This window comes from Charadrius vociferus, unplaced genomic scaffold (assembly GCF_000708025.1).
Source record: "Charadrius vociferus isolate BGI_N301 unplaced genomic scaffold, ASM70802v2 scaffold7, whole genome shotgun sequence".
In the NCBI taxonomy this organism is placed as follows: domain Eukaryota; kingdom Metazoa; phylum Chordata; class Aves; order Charadriiformes; family Charadriidae; genus Charadrius; species Charadrius vociferus.
In genome coordinates this window covers 3,239,157-3,245,492 of record NW_009649308.1, presented here as the reverse complement: position 1 = coordinate 3,245,492, position 6,336 = coordinate 3,239,157, and positions in this window count along the sequence as shown.

The window sequence follows — 6,336 nt, the reverse complement described above, 5'->3', positions numbered from 1 at the left end:
GGAGTCAAGGAATTTCAGGAAGAGAAAGAATGTTCTCCTTTAAGGCAATCAAATCTTACCCTGTGTCTGTGTGAGTACAAACCAGGCTTCATCAGTTCTTTTTTTCCCCACTTTGTATTCCTTACGCATTGGGTATCTGTGTTTGAAATCCTGGGACCTAGTTCACGCAACTGGCAGTAGCAGTGGTGAGGAGCTGTGCTCATGCAAACCTGTATTATAGGGTTATGTAACAACAGAAAGTTTGGAAAATCAGATTCCAGATGGACAAAATAAGCAACTACAATTTGGGCCATAAGCCGTCCCATTTCTCCCTGTTCTTTAACTCCATCATTTTATCAAAGGGATGAAAACTTCTTAGTGAAGAAACAAACACTTCTGTGCTCAAAGCATTGAAATAGCACAAAAGCTTTGCTTCCAGTGCCTCCACACTCCCTGGCCTGCTGCCTTCTGAAGGCAGGCAGGAGCATTGCCCATGAGGCAGCACTGCGGAAGGGGTAACTGGATCACAACTGCTTCCTACTTAGAAGCTTGGTTCTGTGCCTCCCTTGTGATTGCCTGGAGCAGCAGAAAATTTTGCTCAGCTGAGGCTGGAGTTTCTGCTGACCATGTGCAAAGTGGTTTCTATTCATTTATTTTTAAAAGAAGTCTTATAACATGATCATGTTCATGAAGGTTGACAGCTAGATCAATACTTATTTTTGGTTGCTGATGCTTATAAAGTTACGATTTATGTTCAGTTTCACCTTTTAAGACCTGCAGGGGTTTTGTCTTAATTTTACTCCCCTGGTTTTCCCATTATTTTCTGATGGATTTTGGAATTTGCATATTCTGCTGCTCCCCACTATCACTATGGCTGCCTCCTCCCAGCAAATCTGTTTTCTATAGCTTATTGCTGCGAGAGCATTTCAAAAGCAAAGGTGGCTTATGAGTTTTGTCTTGTGAATTAACATGGTACCTGTGAAAATCCTTTACGTAAAAAGTGATCAGAGGTATTATTTCACTTTAACAAACACAGAGTAGAACACATTTGTCCCTTTGTAGTTTTTACCTGAACCTTTTGGACTATAGAATGCTATTGACAAATTATGGGAAAAAGAGTGTTTGGAAAGGGCATGCTAGTTTGAGCTGTTCATCAAACAGCTCCTGCAAAACACCTTTGAGTCTTACTGGCTCAAGGGAAAATGATGGTATCCAGAAAGGACTAGTTACCTTGTTGAAGTGTCATGCTTAAAAAGCGCTGTGTAAACTCAGTATAGGACCTTCGGGATGCAGTGCACTGACAGCTGTTATGGTAGGAGATGGAGGATGCAGGTTAGAGAAAAATAATTTTTGAGTTTTGTCTCCTTTTGTACTAACAAAAGAGTGAAATGCAGAATCGCTATTGTAGTAACCAGACACGAGCTATTCCATCCTGCAGTCATACTCAGGGTAGTACCAATTTCTGAATACACTGTGGATTGTATCTTGGTCTGTTACGTATTGAATTGGGACAGTGACTGTTGTGGAAATGTGGTTCGCAAGAATTTTTTTTTCTGGTGGACCAGAAAGCCGAATGTGGAGCTTGTTGTATGCTGGGGTCATCTCTGGCACATTGCTTCTGGAGGTATAGGCCATCCTCCGCACACGAAACGGTGTTACTCTACTACCTGTACCTCAGCTCGTACAGTCTTGTGAATCAGAATTTGGAAACTACTGGTGTAGTAACAGAACCCATCTCCTACTTGTACACAGTAAACTCAGAGCAGCATAAGAAATGTGTACAGTGGCTGTGAGCAAAAGGTTTTTTGTAGTTCTGAATCTACTACCTCACAGATCTGTTCCCTAAAGTGAACTGTGAAGAAAGGAGATAGTAGAGAAAGGAGGAGACTGATCCTGTCAAACTCTCAATTGCTAGTTCTGTGCCTCTTGGTCTTGTTACTGTTCTGTTTTAGTCAAGCAGGATAAAAAGTGTTAGTAAAAGAACCCTGAAGACTAGCAAGTCCGTGCTAATTTCTAAAAGGCGTTATCCTTACCTTGAGCAATTTTTAATTCTGCCTTGCTCTGCCTAATTACAGATCCCTGCTTATCCTCCCCTGTGCTTCTGCCTTCATGACACTTGCTTTGCATCCCACATTTTTCACGTATATGGGAGGCAGGATCTACATCTTCACAGGAATCACTCCTCTCGTGCTTTGTAAGTAGAATGACACTACAGAAAACATCACCTTAGTCAGAGCAAAGTAGCTGTGTACTTTGGCGTCCTTGTCAAATTACTAATTGCAAGGTTTTAATGTTTGAAATGGAGAGTTGCTTAACAGAAGAAGGTGACCTCCCTGTTAGCAATGCCTGAATACTGATGAGCTTATTCACTTCCCCTCTAAGGCATTTGTAACAAGGGGAATAGAGGGTCGGTTAGATTTCACTATTAACACTACATGGCGATCAGATTATTTTTGATTTTTTTAACAACTGTACTTTGTAACTGCACTGAGGATGCCATCCAAAATACCCTCTAAAATTTGCAGCAAGTATTAATCCAGAATAGCAAACAAAACAGTCTGTTTACATAATAGACCAGTCCTTGCCAGATACCTACATTAAAGAATTCAGAAGTATTACATGACATCTTGTTTACACATGCTTTCCTATTTGCAGGCCTTATTTCTTTGTTGTACTCACCATGTAAGTTGAGAAATAGCCTGTGCTGATGCTTATGTGCATGGAAGGTATTTCTTAGGGGCTGCGCTACAGCATGCTTGCCCACCCTCACTAAGCACTTGGGACAGTGTGATGACTTTGAGCGTTACCTGAATTGTAGGCACATTTCCCGAAATGGGTGCAAGGAGGCTCAGGAAGAACTCTAGTTCCTCAGTCCACCCATCTCTCCTCTGGCCAGCACATCAGAGACGGAGCTGGTAGTATCTAATTTTCCATGTTTATAGGCCAAACAGGAAATGGGAGAAACCGTGACTGAGGTGTGCCTTTGATTCATTGCTTTTGGTGGTGGTAACAGCGCCTGCCTTACCTGTTGCCCAGTATGCTGATGTCGGTGTTTATAGTATCTTAGAAACAGCTCTGATACTACGTGTGCCTGGGAAAACTCATTGTCAGAGATCACCAACCTCGGACTTGGGGGAGAGAGAGGGCAAGCTGCAGGTGAGCAGATCTGCACGACTCACTTCAGCCATGGAGAAAAGACTGTATGTGAAATAGGCTTATAATAAGTATTTTTTGATTAGGAATGTATTATCTAAGGCCTACAATGTATTTTCTAGTGTATAGCTCTACAGATTAGACTGCAAGGACAGACTACGATGGTGTCTTACCATTTATCATAAGAATGTTAACAAACGGAAAGTCTATGCAGATGCCTCTGACACGATGTTTTTGGCTTATCTGTTCACAGATGACTTAAAAGTATGTTTCCTTTGGTTATGAAAGTAGAGCTATGGAATCTTTCAAAAATAAAAATGCTGTTTAGACATTTATCAACATTATGTCTCAGTGGTTCAGGCAGCTCCATCTTATAGGTAATTCACTTCCTCACCATATGTGCCAGAGAAGGCTACATATAGTAATGCACGTGTTAATATTTTTAACAGGCCCCTCTCTTATTTTCTTCATAGCAACTTGTACAGAAATAAATTTAATCAGTGCATAAACCAAAAAGGAAAACAGTGCTTTTTTGAAAAAAATCAGTTTAGGGATAAATAAATTTGCCAGTCAGAAGCTTCCTGTAGTGATTAGTCAAATACTTTCTATAATGCATGAGAAATAAATCATTATCTATTTGTGATTAGATATATTGATTCATTGAAAACAGCATCACTGTTTGAGTGAACTGATCACAGTGCCCAACCATTTTTTTGTGAAAACCTGCTTTCTTAAAATTACTGAGAGATGTAGAAAAAAAATCCTTAAACTTGCTAATGATTCTAATGTGGTATTTGCAGTTACTGTTTTGAGCCAAATGCAACTTCTGGCAAAATCAGTGGGGGACATGTGCAAGAACAATGACTCTACAAGGTATCTCCAGTGCAGGCAAGGTTTAGGTTTAATCTTTCCTGTTACACTCCTGACTCATCACACCCAATACAGCAGTGGTGTAGTTCAGGAGCTGAATGACAGGCAGCTCGAATGCCTGTACATCCGGGGTGGAGTGGATATCTAAGCTGTGGGACCAGTTTGTCAAAGACATACTATTATGGCTGTGATTTCAGTGTCCGCGATCATTCACCTGGCGTAATCCCAGTTTCCTTTTTAGCATCAGAACTTGTGTGCTGGTTGAAAAATAATTTTTCTGTGTAATTTGTTCTTCTAGTGGACTGAACTTAAGATGATTGCAAAATACTCATGTTAGACAAACCAGGAAATTCATATCAAGTACCACTTAACATATTTGCATTTGAGAGAGGCAAGCGTTACGGTAATTAAACGCATGTGCAATAGCAAAATAATTCCTTGGCTTTCTCCATAAAAAGCTTCCAAATGAGGAGAAGTGTCACTTGAGGATGCACTATTCGATACATTTCCAGCAGCTGATCTATGCTAGGAGAGTTGCTGATACCTGTGAGATACACTGCTTATACGCAAAATTAATTCCAAAATATGCAGTCATCAAATACACTGAATAATATTCATAAGCTGATTGCACGTCGTGTTAATTTGTAGTAACAGGGTTCTTTATTTCATTCAAGCATTTCCAGTATGTGTAGAAAGGAAGTGTAAGATCCACGTAAAAATAAACTTCACTGTAATAGTTTAGAGAAAGTATATGTGCTTAAATGTGTATGCAAACACTTTGTAATACATAATGTATTGGACTTTCGAACCACACATCCCACTGAACAACAGGATTGTGACAGACCGTTTTAGCTGATGTTCCTGGTAAGCTTATCATGAGAGCGTACACCGCATATTTCAAGCCTCAGGTATGCTTCTTATAGAGCAGTGAAACAGGCTATTTTCTATCCCATTCTCTTAGAAAGTTAGCAAAGCAAACCAGTTACAGGAAACTAAGGCATTCAGTACTGTTTGCAAACATCTGAAAATGCTTAACTCTGATGAATTGTATGTTTTTCTTAATTGGCTTACACTTCCTGGGTTTTACAGTTTTTCCAGTAAATCTGCTCTCTTCTGAAGTATTCCTGTGTTTTAACAAAAGAGCTATTCTGTCAGCTTCTTCAGAGGTGAGAAAAAGGCTTCTTCTGGTTCTGAGGTGGTTGTGTGTTAAGCGTTGATACCTGCTCCAGTGAAAGAAGCCACCAAACTGGGGGATATTGATAGGAATATTCTTATTGATAGGAATATTCATATTCTCCATTGCACATGTAGTTTAATACATGTGCAGCATGGTTGAATCTTTATATTCCCTTTGAATCACATTTCGGGGCGGGGGGGGGGAAACAGCATCTAGGAAAGTCTGGACAGTACGACTGTTTTCACAGCAATTTCTCTTAGTGCAGATAACTGCAAAGTTGCAGAAATACCCCAATTTGCACAAACCCAGCAGCACAGAAGGACTAATCCACCTACCTGTCTGCCTCTGATGAGGCAGGCTCCGCTGTCTGAACTTTTTACACTCAGTTATCGATTTTCTTTCCACATGCTAGTCCTCAGTATGAAAAAAAGTGATGAGTTAGGGCATTTTTGTCTCAGAACTCATGCTTCCAACATATTAATTTTGGTAAGAAAGAGCAACCGATGCAGTCCTGAAGCACAGGAAAAAGAAATAATTATAGATTCCATTGGAGATGCATTGCTTTTCTGTAAATGGAGGCTTTTTGCCCTAATTGTTTGTTGGTTTTTTTTTTTTTTAATAGTCTGATCCTAAAGGCATTGATATTTGCCAGTATATTTCACAGTTAATCTGCCATTTGTAGTCAAAGGAGCACCCAACGCTTGCTCAAACAGAAAAATGCATGTGCTGTCACGGGTACCATTGCCACAGCGGGTTTCACATGGGAGCGGGCAAAAAGGTGGCTGTGTATTTTCAGTCTTGGTGTTTGTCCTCACTTTACCTGCTTGTTAAATGTTTAAGACCACATAGTTACAGGCTTTTAATTCTTTTCTAATCTGCCTGCGAGCAGCTTTATTATACCACCTTGGTCTTTGGTGATCTTAACAGTTGCAGGTTGGGAAGCATCTGTGTAGTTAACAGTGAGTTTATTTTGCACAGCAGCGCCGGCAGTAGATCCAGGCTCTCTTCCACGGGTAAAGACAGAAACCATGAAAACTTTCAGAGCTTTTTATAAAACTACTTCTTCCCGAAACTTTTAATATTCGGGGAAGGGGACAGTAGGCGGCTCTGCTGCGCCTCTCGCGCGGGGCCGCCGCGCCGCCCCGTGGGCACAGGCG